The following is a 20,809-nucleotide window of genomic DNA, read 5'->3' as shown; positions in this document are numbered from 1 at the left end:
TTCCATAGAGTGTATTATGGCAGAAGGCAGTCAAATTGATGTAGCCTTAAGACAAGATTATGAAGTTTTAGTCATAGCAGATAAAAAGAATTTGCTTCTGATGTTTGTTGCAAATTAGTATAAAGAAAAAAATATTTGCCAGCTCAATAGCTGCATGCCACTTATTGGGGAGTTGTGCTGATTTATTTTAGTAAAGTTACTATATCTAGAACAGCAGCTGCAATTGGAGTTGCTTCCTGATGAAGTGTATAATCTACAGTCATTCTCTAAGATCATTTTGCATAGGCCAACCATGTGACTTAAATTAGAATAAAAGAGCTGTCAACATCTCTACATCTTTTAAGACTTTTATGATGAGGCTAACCTCTACAGTTCTCCCAGAAACCCAGTATTCTTATGATTTACTAACATAGTAGAAAATAGAGATTCCATAGGTTTTCACTTGGCCCTTTCTATAATAATGATCTTTACTCAATTGGTCAGATATCCAATGTCTGGTATCTGCCAGTTGCCAATACAGCTGTTTTCAATTTTTTATTCAGGAACCAGAGAAATAATGATGGACTTACTTGGCCAAAATTCAATATATTACCTCAGAGGTCTCCAACCCCCAGGCCGCCTGATCAGTATGAGTTTGTGACCTGTTAGGAACCGGGCCACAGACCAGAAGGTGAGTGGCAGGTGAGTGAGTATTACTGCCTAAACTGCGCCTCCTGTCGGATCAACAGCAGCATTAGATTCTCACAGGAGCATGAACTCTATTGTGAACTGTGCATGCGAGGAATCTAGGTTGCAACTCCTTATGATAATCTAATGCCTGATGATCTGAGGAGGAACCACCAACCCCCTCACCCCATTTACGTGGAAAAATTGTCTTCCATGAAACCGGTCCCTAGTGCCAAAAAGTTGGGGACCATCGTATCACCTGACCTCCATAAGCCACCACCGTGACTCGTGGACCAAAGTGGTGATTGGATTCTCAACAGTCAGTATTTAGTAATTCCTAAAAGGATCTGGGTTCTCCTTTTCTCCATGTATAGATATCTTATTAAATAGCGACAGGTTGCTTTATGGAAAGCTTAGAAGAATCTTTACAGTGTATACTTGTGACAGAGCAACAGAGAAGATTCTCAAGGAGACCTGACCTCTCAGCACTCAAAGGAGTTGGACTGTGAACTGGCTTAGGTGTGGAAACTAGGTTAAAGACAGGGGTTCTTTGTTGAGATGACCGAAGTCAGGTTTCCGACCAATAGAACTGTAGTTTTTCCTGTTATGTAAAGCAAAATTTTAGTGAGCTGCTTCTCTATTTATTTTTTTATTTTTATTTATTTTTTTTTTAAGACAGCCTCACTCTGTCACCCAGGCTGGAGTGCAGTGGCATGATCTTGACTCACTGCAACCTCCACCTCCCAGGTGCCTCAGCCTCCCAAGTAGCTGTGATTACAGACGTGCACCACCGCACTTGGCTAATTTTTGTATTTTTAATAGAGACGAGGTTTTACTATGTTGGTCAGGCTGGTCTCAAATTCCTGACCTCAGGTGATCCTCTCACCTCGGCCTCTCAAAGTGCTGGGAATACAGACATAAGCCACTGCGCCCAGCCTCTATTGATTTCTTCAAGATTAACTAGCCACTACAAAGTCTTCTGAGTCAGAAGAATTCTGACTACCACTGTGTCCCTGTTGCCCATTAAATAAAAGCACCCACCTTGTCATATGTGATAAAGCATTGCCAACTGACCACTTCTATCCTAGGATTCTAACAATCTCAATGAAGTCAGAGAGCCCTTCTTAATGGTGGCATCTCCCACTGCAATCAGGGGATGATAGGGTACAGATATAGTTCAAGCTGTTAAGAATGCTGCTCCTCCTTCCACTAATGTATTTCTTAATGCCTTGGGGAAGAAGAAATTGCTGTCTGGACCCCATTAAGGGATGAAATGTAGGGGTTGGTGGGTGTGTAGGGCACAAATGATAAATCTTTTTCAGCATTCCTATATCTCTAAACCTTTGGCTTCCTTTCTCTTTAAGCTAGGAAAGATCTAACATCTCACCCTCATTAGACATAGCCCAAGTTTTAATCAATCCACCAAATACCTTTTTAGCACTACTTCCAGCTATACTCTAGAGTATCTGGCAGGAGAACTCATCAATAAATTAGACACAAGCCAAGGTTATATTCCATACTCCTCGATGTACACATTCCACCAATTTGAATTACATAAATTAGCAAAACCTTGCAATTATCTTAGCGTATAAACTATTTCCTCCCAGGTCAGACTTCATACTTGCCCCCATGCAAATTTGCTGAGATTGAAGTCTATTTATAGGTCTGGGAGCAACATAAGGTCATGGTGGTAAGGCTTGTTGAGTTTTATTTTGTTTTTAATGAATATATAATAATCGCACATATTTATATGGTATAGTGTAATGTTTTGGTACATGTATATGTTGTGTAATGATCAAATCATGGTAATTAGCATGTCCATCACCTCAAACATTTATCATTTCCTTGTGGTGAGAACATTCAAAATCCTTTCTTCTAGCTATTTTGAAATATGCAATATATTATTGTTAACTATAGTCACCCTACTGTGCAATGGAACACCAGAACTTGTCCCTCCTATCTGTTAACCATCCTCTTTCCATGCCCTCCTCCTCCGTCCCCTCCACAGCCTCCAGTAACCACTGTACTACTCTCTACTTCTATGAGATCAACTTTTTAGATTCCACATGTCTGAGGCCATGTGGTATTTGTTTTTCTGTGTTTGGCTTATTTCACTTAACATAATGTCCTCTATGTTCATCCATGTTGTTGCAAATGAAAGGAGTTCCTCCTTTTAATTGCTGAATAGTATTCCATTGTGCATATATACCACATTTTTTGTATCCATTCATCTGTTGATGGACACTTACATTGGTTCCATATCTTGGCTGTTACAAATAGTGCTGTAATGAAGATGGGAGTGCAGATATCTCTTCAACATGCTGATTTCATTTCCTTTGGATATATACCCAATAGTGGGATTGCTGAGTCATATAGTAGTTCTATAAAAAGGAATCTCCATACTGTTGTTTGTAATGGCTGTACTTATTTACATTTCACCAACAGTGTATAAGAGTTCTCCTTTCTCCACATCCTCACCAGCATTTGTTATTTTTTATTTTTGACAACAGCCATTCTAACTAAGTGAGGCGTTATCTCATTCTGCTTTGATTTGCATTTCCCTGATGATTAGTGATGTAGGACACTTTTTCATATATTCTTTAGCCATTTATATGTCTTCTTTTGAGAAATGTATATTCAGATATTTTGCCCATCAGATTTTTTTTTTTTGTTATTGAGTTTTTTGAGTTTCTTATATATTCTGGATACTAACCCCTTATCAGATACATAGTTTGTAAATATTTTCTCCCATTCTATAGGTTGTCTCTTCACTCTGTTGATTGCTTTCTTTGCTGTGCAGAAGCTTTTTAGTTTGATGAAATCCCGTTTGTCTCTTCTTACTTTTGTTGCCTATGCTTTTGAATTCTTGTTAAAAAAATCCTTGCTTTGATCAAAATAATGAAGTGTTTCCCCTATGTTTTTTTCCTCTATGTTTCATGGTTTCCATTGGGGTGAGTTTTGAGTATAACGAGCATCTAATTAAGGTTATTAAAAGTTATTCAAGGAAGAGAAGACTAGCTTCCTCAGATACAAAAGGGAAGACTGTTCCCACTGTCAAAGAGTCACAGTGAGTCAGGTTTCAATATGCTGAGATAGCTGAGTCCATCCAGATTTACCCATCCTCATGAATCCGTTACTTCCCAATGTATCTATGGGGGCTCAAAGTTTCACATGAGAAACTTGGGGAGGCTATGACACTTCTGCAACCTATAGAATTAAATCTTGTGTTTGGTTTTGAAAATATTGACCTTCTGGCTGCAAAATTAGAGGCTTTTTTAGGGCTCTCTAACCATGATTCAAGCTTAGTGTTTCAACATCTGAGTTTGTCATTCTCTTGAAGCGCTAGAATACACCCACCCATACCCTCTACCCACCCCACACACACTCTCACATATCACAGTCCTTGCAGGACTTATTATTATGTAACTGCCATAGAGTTAAGTGTATGAGACACTTGGTACCCTGAGGCACTTGCTGCACTAGACACACCAGTCCAATCAATCACAAATAATAATTTGACTATGATACCACTGCATTTCATAAATTACCAGCATCTAATTTCCCAAGGCCAGAATCTCAGCACTGAATTTAAGTCCAAGGAATTACCAAACCAATGCCAAAATTCCATCTTCAAAGGACTATTTCCTGAGACAATATTGATTCCAATTTCTGATTCAATTCAGTTAGGAGGTCAAAATCACAAGTAATTTTTTTTTTTGAGACAGATTTTGGCTCTTATTGCCCAGGGTGGAGTGCAATGGTGCAATCTCGGCTCACTGCAACCTCCACCTCCCAGGTTCAAAGGATTCTCCTGCCTCAGCCTCCCGAGTAGCTAGAATTACAGGCGTGAGCCACTACGCCTGGCTAATTTTGTATTTTTAGTCAAGATGGAGTTTATCCATGTTGGTCAGGCTGGTCTCGAACTCCCAACCTCAGGTGATCCGCCCACCTTGGCCTCCCAAAGTGCTGGAATTATAGGCATGAGCCACCGCACCTGGCCAGAGGTCAAAATCACAAATAATTTTAAGAGAAAGGATTTAATGTGAAAAACTGTTAATTAGGTATAAAAATTGTTCACTGGGTACATTTAAATGCTTAAAACTAAACATAAAATTATCACTAGGGTAGAAACTGCAGGAAGCAGCTATCACCTCTAGAGTTGGGGGAATGAAGGGATCCGGTTGGAGTTAAACTTAAAAGTTTGAATGAGTGGCTCCATGGACCTGTAGCCCATACCTTTGAGGAGGAAGCACTGCTCAACTGATGCTAGAGTCTCTGGTCTCCAAAAAACGGCATGTTGGGACTGGGACCAAGACCTCTGAAAAACAAACCTGTTCCATAAATCTGTTATGGTTTTTGAGATGCACCACCACCCTAATAAGTATGCTTAATATATTAGACAAAGAATATGCCAGAACTTGACTTTGTTCATAAAGCAAATGCCAACTATGCGTACAAAGAAGAACTAACTAGAGCATTATCTTTTCTAATCAAAAATAGAAGCACAATTACAAATAGGGCTAAGTTTTATGTGATGTGTGAGTCTTTGGAGATGATTGCTATTATATCCAGTGGGAAAAAAGGGTTTCAAGGAATTAGCATTTTATTTTTACCTGTGCTTAACTTCTTTACTCCTTAAGTACCCTTAAAGACCAAAAGTTGTTTTGCATTTCTCATCCACTTCAGTTTTTAAGGATTATCATTCTAAACGTTGGGCATTTTTAAAAGTGATATAACAAAATAAGAGGATTGATAGTCCTAAGTGACATCCTTAGAAGAAAATACTCTCACAACCTCCAGTGCTTGATAGCATGGTCCAAGACATCACCATCTTTCACTTGAGTTAATGATTTAGCCTCTTAAATGTTTGCCATTCCTACACACTTGTCTTTATTAGTCTATTCTTAATACACTCATCAGAGTGATCATGTTAAGGGAAGAGCTAAGTCACAGTATGGTCACATCTTTGCTCAAAACATACTGATGGCTTTCCATCTTGCTGAATATAAGGTGTATTTGCTGTTCTCTTGCTTCTGTGAAGAAATACACAAGAGTGAGTAATTTATTAAGAAAACAGGTTTAATTGACTCATAGTTCCGCATGGTTGGGGAGGCATCAGGAAACTTATAATCATGGCATAAGGCACCTCTTCACAGGGTGGCAGGAGAGAGAATGAGTGCAAGGCAGGGAATGCCAGATGCTTATACAACCATCAGATCTTGTGAGACTTACTCATTATTGCAAGAACAGCATGGGGGAAACCACCCCCATGATTCAATTACCTCTACCTTGTCCCATCCTTAAAACATGGGGATTATTACAATTCAAGGTGAAAATTGGGTGGGGACACATAGCCAAACCATATCATTCCACCCCCACTCCTCCAAAATCTCATGTCCTCACATTTCAAAACACAATCATGCCCTTCCAACAGTCCCCCAAAGTCTTAACTCATTCTAGCATTCACTCAAAAGTCCAAGTCCAAAGTCTCATCTGAGACAAGGCAAGTCCCTTCCACTTATGAGCCTGTAAAATCAAAAGCAAGTTATTTAATTCTAAGATACAATGGGGGTACAGGCATTGGGTAAATGTTCCCATTCCAAATGAGAGAAATAGGCCGAAACAAAGAGGCTACAGCCCCCATGTAAGTCCGAAATCCAATAGGGCAGTCATTAAAACTTAAAGTTCTAAAATGATCTCCTTTGACTGTATGTCTCACATCCAGGTCACACTGATGCAAGAGGTGAGCTCCCACAACCTTGGGCAGCTCCAACCCTGTGGCCATGCAAGGTACAGCCCTGCTCCAGGATGCTTTCACAGGGGGGGATTGAATGCCTGCAGGTTTTCTAGGTGCACAGTGCAAGCTATTGGTGGATCTGCCATTCTGGGGTCTGGGATCTGGAGGATGGTGGCCCTCTTCTCACAGCTCTACTAGGCAGTCCCCCTGTGGGGACTCTGTGTGGGGTCTGCAACCCCGCATTTCCCATCCTCACTGCCATAGCAGAGGTTCTCCATGATGGCTCTGTCCCTGCAGCAGGCTTCTGCCTATACATCCAGGAATTTCCACACATGCTCTGAAATCTAGGTGGAGGTTCAAACCTCAATTCCTGACTTCTGTGCATCCACAGGCCTAACACCACATGGAAGCTGCCAAGGCTTGGGGCTTTCACCCTCTGAAGCAAGGGACTGAGCTGTATTCTGGCCCCTTTTAGCTGTGGTTGGAGTGGCTGGGATGCAGGGCACCAAGTCCCAAGGCTGCACACAGCAAGGGGGCCCTGGACCCAGCCCAGGACACCATTTTCCCTCCTAGGCCTCTGGGCCTGTGATGGAAGGGGCTGCTGTGAAAGTCTCTGACATGCCCTGGACACCTTTTCCCCATTGTCTTGGTGATTAACATTTGGCTCCTGATTACTTATGTAAATTTCTGCAGCAGGCTTTAATTTCTCCCCAGAAAATGGGTTTTTCTTTTCTATCGCATCATCAGGCTGCAAATTTTCCAAACTTTCATCCTCTACTTCCTCTTCAATGCTTTGCCACTTAGAAATTTCTTCCACCAGATACCCTAAATCATCTGTTTCAAGTTCAAAGTTCCACAGATATCTAGGGCAAGGGCAAAATGCCACCAGTCTCTTTACTAAAGCATAGCAAGAGCCACCTTTGCCCCCGTTCCCAAGAAGTTCCTCATCTCTATGTGAGACCACTTCAGCCTGGACCTTATTGTCCACATCACTATCAACATTTTGGTCAAAACCATTCAACAAGTTTCTAGGAAGTTCCAAATTTTCCCACATCTTCCTGTCTTCTTCTGAGTCCTCCAAACTGTTCCAACCTCTGCCTGTTACCTGTTCCAAAGTCATTTCCAGATATTTTAGTATCTTTACAGCAGTGCCCCATTCTACGGGTACCAATTTACTGTATTAGTCCATTCTCATGCCACTATAAAAAACTGCCCAAGACTGCATAATATATAAAGGAAAGAGGTTTAATTGACACACGGTTCCATATCGCTGGGGAGGCCTCAGGAAACTTACAATCATGGTGGAAGGCATCTCTTCACAGGGCGGCAGGGGAGAGAATGAGTGCAAGCAGGGGAAATGCCAAACTCTTATTGAACCATCAGATCTCTGGAGACTTACTCATTATCATGAGAACAGCATGGGGGAAGCCTCCCCTGTGATCCAATTACCTCCACCTGGTCCTGCCCTTGACATGTGGGGATTATTACAATTCAAGATGAGATGTGGGTGGGGACACAGAGCCAAACCATGATATGATGATATCATCAGGCAAAGTTGAAGTAGTAACATTCAAGGTCTCAAGACTGACATATGTTCCCTCCATCCCTAGGTCCAATGACTGCTACCTCTCTGACTCTGTCTTCTACTCCCCTTCCTCTCACTCTGTCCTCACAACACTGGTTTCTTTGCTGTAATTCAGGGCATTTGCCCTTGCAGTTCCATTTCCCTGGAATGCTCTCCTCAGATAGCTACATGGCTGTCTCTCTCACCTCCTTCAGACTTTTACTCAAATATTGGCTTTTCAGTGAGACTTTTCCTATGGTTCTAATTAAAATTTCAACACATACACAATACTCTCCTTATGTCCTTCCTGCTTTATTGTCTCATTACTCTTACTAACATTTGGGTTCCCTAAGGACAGAGATTTCCATTCCTTTTATTCATTTCTAGATTCCTAGCATCCTCCAGATACCTGGCTCATAGTAGGTCATTAACAAATATTTACCAAATTAATAACTACATGAGTGAATTATATAAATAAAATAAACCTGGGCTTTGCATCTAATTTTTGGCTGATTAGAAACAAGACTCTATTCATCTCTTTTTACTTGAATTTATTCCTCTGTAAATTAAGGTCATAATACTCCATCAAACTGATGGCTTTCACCATTGATTGTGAATTCGTGACATTTCTTAATCAAAAGCATTGAGAGAGGAGATGTTTATAATTAGAGATAAAATTCAAAATTTTGATCTGGGAGTCAAAAGACCTGGGTTGAAGACATGGAAAAGAGATCTTTGTACTTCATATTAACATAACCATAATTTCCCTCTCTACCTTATAAGATTTTTGTGAACATTGAAAGGAGAGCAGGGAACATAGTAAGTATACAGTCAATATTTGTTTCAATCCTATTTCCTCCCCTATTAGCCAGGCCAAAAAAAGAAAAAATGTTATCGTGATAATGCTAACAACATCAATAGGAGCTATTATTACTTTGTCTCTGTGTGGTTACCTTAGTTGTAAGATACTAAGCTTTTAGTGGATTTAGTCCACATAGGCTGATTTGTTTAACTCAGTTTCATCTTTATTGACTCTACCCACACCTTGGCCATACTTGACTATTAATGAAGCCTGTGTCAACTCATGCCTTTCTTGTACTACTTTTAAAAGCAGTCTAAAGTTCAGTATCTGATGACAGTTCATTCAGTGATACTATTCTGCCACTAAATTACTTTTACCATTAATTAACTCTGTAAAGGATAAAAGATTTATAACACCTGATGATTAACCTTCAGGAACTCAGAGCATATTGGATTTATATAAAAAGCCGAGTGCATACTACATTGACTAGTTAGAATAGGGTCCTCTTAAGGCAGTTGTCTGATTATTTGTAACAAGTTTCTATGTGCCACATAACAGGCGTAACAGGATATGTTAATCAGATGTCCTTTTAAAAAAATCCACAAAGACACATTACAAAAAATCCAATCACATTTGTAGTCAATTTTCCCATTATTGATTATAAGATGGCAACACTAGACTTTAAATGGACTTTGCACAAGTGATTGACATTTGTCCGACTGGCAAAGTCAAGTCAGGCTCCATTCTCTGGCCAATACAGCAGAGTGGAGGTGGAGTGAGAGAAACTGCATGCATGTCAGAAGCTGTGGGAGACCAGAGGGACAGGCTAAAAGTACAAAGATGACATTTAGAGAAACTTTTCCCACATTTTTCTCTTTTTTAAATATTAAATTGCAATAAAAAAGTGAAAAACATTACCTCTTGGCGGACTCTGACAACTATAATAATCCTGTGCATTTGCACACATTTATGTACTTAGAGCTGCACAAAACCCATGAAATAACCAGAGCAGTTATTATTCCCATTTTACAGGCAAGAAAACAGAGGCATGGAAATGACAGCTGGCTTGTTAAATTTGTGTATTGGAAAAAGACAAGAGTTTGTGATCATGTTAGGAGGGACTAGGAGAGCAGTATGTTTTGCAGGAGTAACCCAGGAGAACCTTAGCTTTTGTGATCCCCAGAAGTAATCTCCTGGGAAAAACACTTTGCCTGGAGAATTTAACAATAGTAAACTAAACAATGTTCCAGGATAAACATTGGGTCTATTTTTAGTCCAGTGGTATGCACAAGGCTAGAGTAAGCCTGAAGGAATGTTTTGTGTGATGGAGAGTAAACTGAACTTATTTGGTACTGTTGCCTTTTGTCCAAGCCCTTGTCCTAGAGTCCCAAGGACCATTTATGCTTATTAGTTCTCCTTTATCTGGTGTCCTTGGAAGAAACAAGTGGTAAAATTAAAAAAAAAAAAAAAGGCTAAATAGGACATTTTCTTATCTTCAGGGTTAAAATTGTTACTTCATTCAAAGCAACTGGGAAACAGCAGGCCTTCCACCTTTCCTTGTTATCATTATATGTGCAGAAGTAAAGTACTCCTACTACTACAGTAGTTGCTATAACCCAAATAATGTAGTTTCTGTATTTAAGAGTAAAATCAGAGAGGCTGATATGCAAAGAAAATAAAAAAACCCCAGAAGTTATGAGACCTGGACTCTAGAGCCATTTTTTCCCTGTAATTGTATACCCTTGGGTGATTAATTTACTTTTATTAGGACTCCATTGCTTTGTTTTGTTTTCTTATGAAATGCAAAGATGGTGGGGGTGGGGAAGGATGGGCCCTGAACTAAGTGGTTGCTTATACTTAAGATATAGCACTCTAATTCTTTGATAGTTTTTTGCTAGAAGGCTATGGGATGAAGATTGGTCAATTGTCCATTTAAAGTAGAAGCAATTTACTGAATTGCTTATTTGTGATAAGCAGAGACACACAACGTTAGTGTCTCTTCATTCACTGTTCATACTCAGTGAAAGTCTTCTGTGCCTTCTGAAGCAAATAATGTATATCTGATATATTTCTGGTATACTGTTCACCACACTCTTGAAGATAAGTATAAACTTTTTGTAGGAGATGTAGTTATATACACAATAAGTCTGGATGAAATATTTGCTGTGGTTTGAAGTTTGCATATATATTACTGTAGATTGCTTCTTCAGAGATTAGGAAATCTCTCAAGGAGGAAATGTCTCAAGGAGGAAAGGGAGTCAAGTAACAGGTAGAAATGAATGTCATTAAATAGAAGACATGCCCAGGTACAGAACCCTGTTTCTTCAATCTGTTAATATGCTGTGCCTTCTATTTCATTAACTTACCAGTCAATATATTAGTGTGTTACATACATTAAATACTGTAGGAATCCTGTGGAGGGAGACGTGCCTGTGGGCTAGGGTCATCAGAACAGGTTTCAGAAAAGAGTGAATTCTGCAAGGAATTTGAAGATCAGCAGAAAATGCATAGATGGAGAAAATAAGAATAATTTTCCAGTATGAAGGATAGCATAGACCCAAATGAAAAAAACAGAGTGTCTCTTTTAAAACCATTGTACATTGATCACATTTAGAAAATTTAACATCGATAAAATAATACTATTTACTATCAGCCTATGTTCACATTTTGTGTCTTCTATATCATTTTTTCCTCTTATTCAAGATCCAATCCAAGACCAATTTCATTATTGTCATGACTCTAATTCCTCAACCTTTATGATGTTGACATTTTTGGAGAATAAAGGTCAATTTTTAGAATTTTCTTTAATCTGGATTTTTAAAAAATATTTCTCCATGGTTAGATTTAATTATGAATCTTGAACAGGAGCACTACTTGAGTGATATTTTTTCTTCTCTGTGCATCATATCAGGAGGTACATGATTAATGACATTAACTTTGTGTCATTGTGTGTCTGGTCATTGATGACATTACTTTGACCACCTGATTAAAAGGAGATCTATGGGGTTTTCCCATTTTTCTCTTTGTAATTAATGTGGTCTGTAATAAAAGATGTTTTAAAATGATGTAAGCATCCTGTTCCTCATTAAACTTTCCCCAAATAGCTTTCCCATTCGTTGAGCAGGCTATTCCTTTGCTTTAAAAATTTCCAGTGGGAGTTTGGAAATTTCAATATAAGCAGCCACATTATTTTAAAATAAATACCTGAATCAATAATCAGTGTCATGCGTGTCCGTGTGAAGAGACCACCAAACAGGCTTTGTGTGAGCAATAAAGCTTTTTAATCACCTGGGTGCAGGTGGGCTGAATCCAAAAAGAGAGTCAGCAAAGGGTGGTGGGATTATCATTAGTTCTTATAGGTTTGGGATAGGTGGTGGAGTTAGGAACAATTTTTGCAGGCAGGGGGTGGATCTTACCAAGTACATTCTCAAGGGCGGGAAGAATATTACAAAGTACCTTTTTAAGGGTGGGGAGGGTGTATCTTACAAAGTACATTCACAAGGGCAGGGGACTATCACAAAGTACATTATCGCAAGGGCAGGGAGCGTGTATTTTCACAAAGTCAATTAATCAGTTAGGGTGTGGCAGGAACAGATCACAATGGTGGAATCACAGTTAAGGCAGGAACTGACTATTTTCACTTCTTTTGTGGATGTTCAGTTGCTTCAGGCCATCTGGATGTATACATGCAGGTCACAGGGGATATGATGGCTTAGCTTGGGCTCAGGGGCCTGACAATCAGTACTTACTCATTTCCACTCCCTGATCCTTTGTTTCTGATTCTTGACCTACTGCTGGCTAGGACTTCAAACACAATGCTGAATAGAAGGGATAAGATCACATATGCTTGCCTTGTTTTTGATTTTAGAGAGAATGCATTCTATTAGCTGTAGAATTTTTATAGATGTTCTTTACCAGATAAAATTCCTCTCTATTTCTATTTTTCTTATACTTCTTAATCATCAGTGGGCATTGGATTTTCAAATTTTTACACATCTATTGAGATGATAATATTTTTTCCCCTAGAACAACCATGCATTCTTATAATAAATCCCACTTGGTACTGAAATATTTTCCATTTTATATATTGCCTGATTCAATTTTTCAATATTTTCTTAGGAATATTTGTACCTATAATTATGAGGAATAGTGAACTAATGCTTTATTTCTTACAAGAAATGTACTTGTTCATTATTTACATCACAGTTTTGCTGATATCATAAAACTAGACTTTAAGTGTTCCTTCCTCTTTTATTTTAGGGAGTGTTCATATGGAATGGTTTTATTCCTCCATAAAGATCACAGAATGTGTTTGTAAAGCCATCTGAGCCAGTTTTCTTTGATGAAAGATTTTTTATGACAAAATCAATCTCTGCTTTCGTTATCTATTATTGTGTAATAAAACACAAAAACTTAGTGGCCTAAAACAATAATAATCTATTATCTTTTCACACTTCTATGAATTGGCTGGTTTTGTCTGGGCTGCATTCACCTGGAGGGATGGCTGAGCTGTGAACCCCAAGATGGCCCCACTCCCAAGTCTGTCAGTTGGCTCTGGCTAATGGCTCAGCCTTTTTCTCCATGTTTTCTTTCATCCTAGGCAGCCTCAGGAAACTGTTCCAAAAGATTGGAGGTAGAAGCTACAAGATATCACTGTGCCAGGCTTCATAAATTGTACACCATCACTTCTGCCACATTTTGTTGATCAAAGCAAGTCACAGGGACATCCCAGATTCAGGACAGGGGATACAAATTCTGCCTCCAAATAGGAGGAGGGGCATGCAGAATATGCGGAGTTGTTGCAGCCATCTTTGAAAACAATCTACCACAGCCAATTCAGGCCAGAGTAATTCATATCCCTTCTACATTCTCATTCAATCAGAGCATCAGGCTTAAAATTCTTGATCTCATCATATAAATCTGGTCCAGATACTGATGAGGTGCTTTGGATGTAGTTTCTCAAGCACATCTTCTCTGATACCACTCCTCTTAATCCAGACACCTCTGAACAAAAATAACATCATCTCCTCCAATACATACAATATATAATGTTGAAAAAGTAGTAGGATATTGGCTACAAACACTCCTATTCAAAAGGGGAAGGACAAGAAAATCATGGAATAACTGGTCTATAGCAATTCTCACCTCCAGCCACGGACATGTTGCTAATTTCACCTTCCACAGTAGGGGCTATTTCTTGATTAGGGCCCAGTTCTAACCCCTGAAAGTATTAATAGTTCCCTAACCCATGGTTCTTCTCATCTCTTATTTTTCCCCATCTGGGTCTTTCTCGCTCTGGGTCTTGGTTCTACCCTCTGGAACATCTTTTTTCATAAGCAATGGCTGTGTTGGCAGCTGAGTAGCTCTCTCAGCAAACTTGCAGCCTGTAGAAAGTTAGAAGCCAAGAAGTCTCTTTCATTTTGTAGTATCTCTGATGTTTTTAGTCTAATATAATACAACTCTCTTAAAACTTTGTGGGCTTTCTATTATCTATCAGGTTATAGTTCATTTTACAAGACAAAACCCATTCCAACAATTCATTTTTTGGGGAGGTTTCTCTCTACTTTAGACATCATGTCAGGACAATGCCTTTAAAATTCTCAGGAGCTTTTTTGCCAAGCTAAGAGAGTCTAGCAAGCATAGCCATGAATCTTTTCAAGGATTTTAACAAAACGTTTACAGTCTTGCCCTTAATCTGATCTAGATTCTGAGGCTATCTCTTACTTTGAGAATATTACATCAGTTAGAGAGACAGGAGATGTGAAAAATTTTCATCTTCCAATCTAGCATAATTGGGGCCCTTCATATTTCTTCTAAATTTTCTTTAGAAACTGAATAGCTACTACTTTAAATTGCCTCTTACTTCTCATATGTTATACAGCTAAAAACAAAAAGGACAACAAAATTTCCCAAAACACCTCATTGACACTTTCAACCTTCTGCTGGGATGACCTCTTCTCCTTGCCTCCTCATAGTTAATTATCCATACAAAAGACAAAATAATACTTATAAAGATCTATGGCAGTGGTCCACCATTATCTCAAGTGGTGTTTCTGAATGAATTAGAAAAAAAATTGTTTCTTCCTTAATATATACTGTTATATCAAGGAAAATTGTAACAAATATACAACCTATGATGACTATAAATGTGAATGGCAGCCCCTAAAATTGCACAGTGCAAATTCTGCATAACTAAACTACTGGCTTTGCCTTGTTCCAAACCTTCTAATGGCTTTCCCTCACAGTTAGAAAATTGTATAACCTATATGAATCAATATGGAATATATAAATACCTCCTACAAACCAGCAATATAATAGGCAAAACCCTTGAACAGACTCTCTACAAAGAATGATATAAAAATGGCCAATGGGCCAGGCGCAGTGGCTCATGCCTGTAATCCCAGCACTTTGGGAGTTCGAGAGGGTGGCTCACGAGGTCAAGAGATCGAGACCATCCTGGCCAACATGGTGAAACCCCGTCTCTACTAAAAATACAAAAATTAGCTGGGCGTGGTGGTACATGCCTGTAATCCCAGCTACTTAGGAGGCTGAGGCAGGAAAATCACTTGAACCCGGGAGGCGGAGGTGGCAGTGAGCTGCGATCGCACCACTGCACTTCAGCCTGGGCAGCAGAGTGAGACTGTGTCTCAAAAAAAAAAAAAAAAAAAAAAAATGGCCAATGAACATATGAAAAAGGATTCAACATCATTAGGTGTCAAAAAAAGGCACATTGAAACAACAGTGAGATGGTTCTATGCACTTACAAAAAAAGGTCAAAATTTAAAACAACTGATGACACTAAATGTTGGAGAGGATGTGGAAGAACCAGAACTCTGGAACATCGTTGAAGGGAATGAAACATGGATGCGGCATCGGCGGGGTCCCTGTGAGGCTGCTGACCTCCTCTCCAGATGCTGAGACCCGTGTATCCTTGGCACAGGCCAGCATTGAGCTGTAGTTGGAGTAGGCTGCCTTCCGAAGCAACATCTATTTACAATGAAGTGGCAGTCTCCAGAATTCCAGTCACTTTTCTCAGAAGGATTGAAGAGTTTGACAATTTACTTGTGAAAGAGGATCATGAATTAAGAATAGCAGAGGGGGCAGGTGTGGCGGCTCACCCTGTAATCCTGGCACTTCAGGAGGTTGACAAGATGGAAAAATTGCTTGAGCTGAGGAGTTCGAGACCAGTCTGGGCAACATGGCGAGACGCCGTCTCTACAAAAAATCCAATAATTAACCAGGCATGGTGGTACACACCTGTAGTCCCAGCTACTCGGGAGGCTGAGGCAAGAGAATCACTTGAGCCCAGGAGGCGGAGGTTGCAGTGAGCTGAGATAGCACCACTGCACTCCAGCCTGGGTGACAGAGACCCTGTCTCAAAGAAGAAGAAGAAGAAAAAAGAAAAAAGCAGGAGGGCAGGAACAGTGGGGGGTTTATTCAATGGAGTAAAGCCTGGAAATGTAGATTTTGCCAACACTGCCACTCCTACGCAGATGACGATGTTTCAGTCAACCAGGATTTGGATGATAAACAACAAAGCAGAAGAGCACAGAACAATTACTGGCAGGCTTCACAAAGAAAATGTTAAGATTACTACACTAGAGATTGATGTTGCCACTGACAGATGATATGCTGAAGGCGAATTCACAATTGACCGGCAGAAAGATGCTGAACACAGGGCTGTCCCTGTAAATTCTATGTTTTCAGATTTTAATGATATCTTATTTGATGACTTTAATGGTTATGGTTTAAAAAATAAGAAAGTTAGATTTGTTGGACATGCCAAACAGAAATAAAAGAGGATTATCTTATGATTTTAAGATATTTCAGGTTTTAGAGGAGTACTGGCTTTTTAAAAATACTTGTTATGGGCCGGGTGCGGTGGCTCACGCCTGTAATCCCAGCACTTTGGGAGGCCGAGGCGGGCGGATCACAAGGTCAGGAGATCGAGACCATCCTGGCTAACACAGTGAAACCCCGTCTCTACTAAAAAATACAAAAAATTAGCCCGGTGAGGTGGTGGGCGCCTGTAGTCCCAGCTACTCGGGAGGCTGAGGCAGGAGAATGGCGTGAACCCTGGGGGGCAGAGCCTGCAGTGAGCCGAGATCGCGCCACTGCACTCCAGCCTGGGCGACAGCAAGACTCTGTCTCAAAAAAAAAAAAAAAAATACTTGTTATGGATCATGACTGGCTGATAAAATATTCTTACTAATTAAATCTGATAATTATTTACATATATCCTTGCAAATAATAACAGGAACTGCAAATAACATTATTTGGAAAGGTCCAAACACCTTAGAGAATTCAGTGTCAAAATCATATTAATTGCCACAATCTGAACAGGATAAATTAGAACAAAATCAAAATGTTTTCTTTTAACTAAAAATGAAAATTGCTGCAATATTCGAGTTCAAATTTCCAAAATGCTGCAGGAGTTGAAGAAACTCTCAGAGTGTTGATTGCTAAATTAAAATAAGAAACTCATGAGCTTCCACTTAGCACAGGTTGAACTTTCCTCTTATTATTCTTCCCAACTTAGCTAGACCTTCCTACACTTTTATGGAACAATTGTAGAGGAAACTGGTGACCATGATCCTGAAACTTTGTAAACAATTGCAGAAAATGCAAAACGCTTGGGTGGAATATCAGGAATGAGGATTTGGGTGGAACTGAAAAAATGTTTGTTGGTAACCATGTAAATCATTTGATTCCCCTTATCTGTGATCTTGATGTGGCTCCTTACGTAGGTTTATCTGCTAATTAAAGTTTAGAAGAGTTTAATAAGGTCAGAAAAAATGTTGAAGGTTTTTCACCAAAGTCAATGACTCTTTTTGCCTCATTATTCAAGTGATAGGATGATGTTGCAAAAGTGGATTTGAGGTCGAAGACTGCACACAAAGAGAAAAGTCTTGGATTATTTATGGTTAAAAATAGGAAAGATTTAATTAAAGCAACAGATAGTTCAGAACCATTGAAACTCTATCAAGACTTCATTACAGCTTCTAGGGAACATGATGCAACTACTTGTGTATGTGAGCTACTGAGGTACCCAGGAGAGCACTGTCTCTGAAAGGAAATGCAGCAACGGAGAATCCCATTTCCTGTAACTGTCATGACATCAGGAAAGTGGGGATCTCTTCAGGGGAAGAAATTGGGGCTCTATTACAACAGCTGTGAGAACAGTGGGAAAAAAGTGGTTTCCGGCTGGGCGCGGTGGCTCATGCCTGTAATCCTAGCACTTTGGGAGCCCAAGGTGGGTGGATCGCCTGAGCTCAGGAGTTCGAGACCAGCCTGGGCAACATGGTGAAACCCTATCCCTACTAAAATCCAAAAAAAAAAAATAAAAAAAAAATTAGCCAGGCGTGGTGGCCTATGCCTGTAGTCCTAGCTGCTCGGGAGGCTAAGGCAGGAGAATTTCTAGAACCTGGGAGGCGGAGGTTGCTCATGCCTGTAATCTTAGCACTTTGGGAGCCCAAGGTGGGTGGATCGCCTGAGCTCAGGAGTTCAAGACCAGCCTGGGCAACATGGTGAAACCCTATCCCTACTAAAGTCCAAAAAAAAAAAAAAAAAAATTAGCCAGGCGTGGTGGCCTGTGCCTGTAGTCCTAGCTGCTCGGGAGGCTGAGGCAGGAGAATTTCTAGAACCTGGGAGGCGGAGGTTGCAGTGAGCCAAGATTGCACCACTGCACTCCAGCCTGGGTGACAGAGCGAGAATCCATCTTTTAGGAAAAAAAAAAGTGGTTACCAAAGGGAAAAAGATTCACTTCTAAATGGCATAAAGAAGACCTAAAACTGGTGGCCATTAAAAGGCAGAACATTTTAAATACGGCTAGTTTTTTCTTCTCCCTCTTAGTGAGATTTTGGAAATCACAGCAGAATAAAAGCCAGCTTAAAGGACCTCTTAAAGATAAGGTCTTATTTTGTGAATTATATTTCAGGAAGTAAACTGAAATTCACCTCCTTTTGATCTGATTTATATTACTGAAACAGTTATTTTGAAATAGTTCCAACTGAGAAAAGCATAATTGGCTTCTACAATCTTAATCTATTTAGACGTTTTTTAAAATTTAGTTTTTGCATAACGTGGCACTAAGATTGATCTGAAAAAGTGTTAACTATCTGGAAGAAAAAACGTTTATTAATTGCAATTGAGATAACTGGATTACTTTGTACAATGACTGTCTATGATGTGTTCATTCTTATCTGAATTCCAAAATAAATAAATGAGTGCCTCAAAAGAACTTGAAAAAAGGTACAACTATTTTAGAAAACTTTTTAGCAGGGTTTTTTTTTTCATTAAAAGGAAACAATACACTTGCCCCATGCCTCAGCAATTCCACTCTAAGTATTTACCAAAAGAAATGAAAAGATATGTCAATACAGTGAGTTATATAAAATAATATCTTTATTCATTATAGTCAGAAATTAGAATCCATTCAAATGAATTCCAACAGAAAAATAAATAATTGTGGAATGGTCATACATTGGAATATTAACTAATCAGCAGTTAAAAAAAGAATAGACTAATAATGTATGCAAAAACATAAATAAGTCTCAAAAACATATTAAACAAACAAACCCTTACCAAAAGTATGTATACTCTATGGTTTCATTCATATGAAGTTCTAGAATGGGTGTAACTAATTCATAGTGGGAAAAAAAAAAACTAGACCATATGCATCAGGAGGCAGGGTGGACATTGACTGGAAGCAGAAATGAAGGAACTCTTAGGGATAATTGGAAAAAAAAAAATTTTAGAGAGACTCAGAGGGTTTCACTCTCTCACCCAGGCTGCAGTGTTGTGATCACAGCTCACTGCAGCCTCAAACTCTAGGGCTCAAGCGATCCTCCCACCTTAGTCTCTTAAGTGGCTGGGACCACAGGTGCATGCCACTGCACCTGACTAATTTTTAAATGTTTTGTTGAGACAGAGTCTTGCTATGCTGTCCAGGCTGATCTTGAACTTCTGGACTCAAGTGATCCTCCAGCCTCTGCCTTTCAAAGTGCTGAGGTTACAGGTATGAGCCACTGCACCAGGCCAAAATAGAAATACTCTGTATCTTGTTTGAGGTCATGGTTACATGGGTGAATATATTTGTCAAAATGTATCTAAGGCATGTGATGGCACAGGCTTATAGTCCCAGGCACCATGACTTTGTTGGTTGTTCCCGCCAACTACTCTCACCCAGTCTTTGTACTTGTTGTTCTCTTTGCCTGAAACACTCTTGTCAAGATCTCTTCATGGCTTGCTTCCTTGCCTCCTTTGGGTTTCTGCTAACTTGTCCTCAGGTAAGAGACCCCTGACCACTCTCTCTGAAATTCTGTTATCTGACTTATCCCCAAAGACTAGATGTCTTTACTTTACTTTTCTTCTATAATAACTGATATTGTATTATGTGTTCATTTGGTTATTTATTTTCTTCTTGGATTAGAATGTAAGTTTAATAATGGCAGATTTTTATTGTTGTTGTTCTTAACTATATCCTCAGTTCTTAAAATGGTGCTTGGCACAGAGCAGGTCTTGTTAAATGAATGAATGAAGACCTCTGTGGCTTACTTGAAATATATTATCTTCTGGTCTGAACATAGCTGGGAGATTCTCTTCCATTGCTCTAAACTCTTGTTATGTATAGTTGCATTTTGTCTCTCTCTAGAAGGGCCTCCCCTACCTGAAGAAACTGGGAGTAAAATATTTTCTTGTGACAAAATTGTTTTTCCACCCCATGTTTCAGACTATGGTTATTCTGGTTTACGGTTTCCTTCCAGTTAGGTATGGACCACACTTATGCAACCCATGGTCGTTTATTCTCACATTATCTGATTTCTAAACCAGCTTAATTCAGATCATTAAGTTGCTGATCCAATTCATACTTTAAATTAAAACGACGGAAATGATCAGGCTGACCAGACTTTGGTATGGCCATTCCATTCTTAGATGTTTAGTTTAAGATAGAGAACAGTGACATACACAGATATTCATGTATAAAAATAAGATAAAAATATTTAAAATAGAAAAAGACACAATATTTTCACTGGAGACG

At 39.4% G+C, this 20,809-nt stretch overlaps 1 protein-coding gene and 1 pseudogene across 3 annotated transcripts in view; one reads left to right on the top strand and one right to left on the bottom strand.

The window, feature by feature from the left end:
• The window catches only part of RGS5 (regulator of G protein signaling 5), a 187,747-nt gene that overhangs the window by 78,496 nt on the left and 88,442 nt on the right, over positions 1 to 20,809 (bottom strand). The gene's annotated exons all lie outside the window — the stretch shown is intronic.
• On the top strand, positions 15,681 to 18,558 carry LOC116473308 (CCA tRNA nucleotidyltransferase 1, mitochondrial-like; annotated as a pseudogene).

This window comes from Hylobates moloch, unplaced genomic scaffold, assembly GCF_009828535.3.
Source record: "Hylobates moloch isolate HMO894 unplaced genomic scaffold, HMol_V3 SCAFFOLD_8, whole genome shotgun sequence".
Taxonomy (NCBI): Eukaryota; Metazoa; Chordata; class Mammalia; order Primates; family Hylobatidae; genus Hylobates; species Hylobates moloch.
The sequence above is the reverse complement of the archived record's forward strand: the minus strand, read 5'-3'. Positions and strand labels throughout refer to the sequence as shown.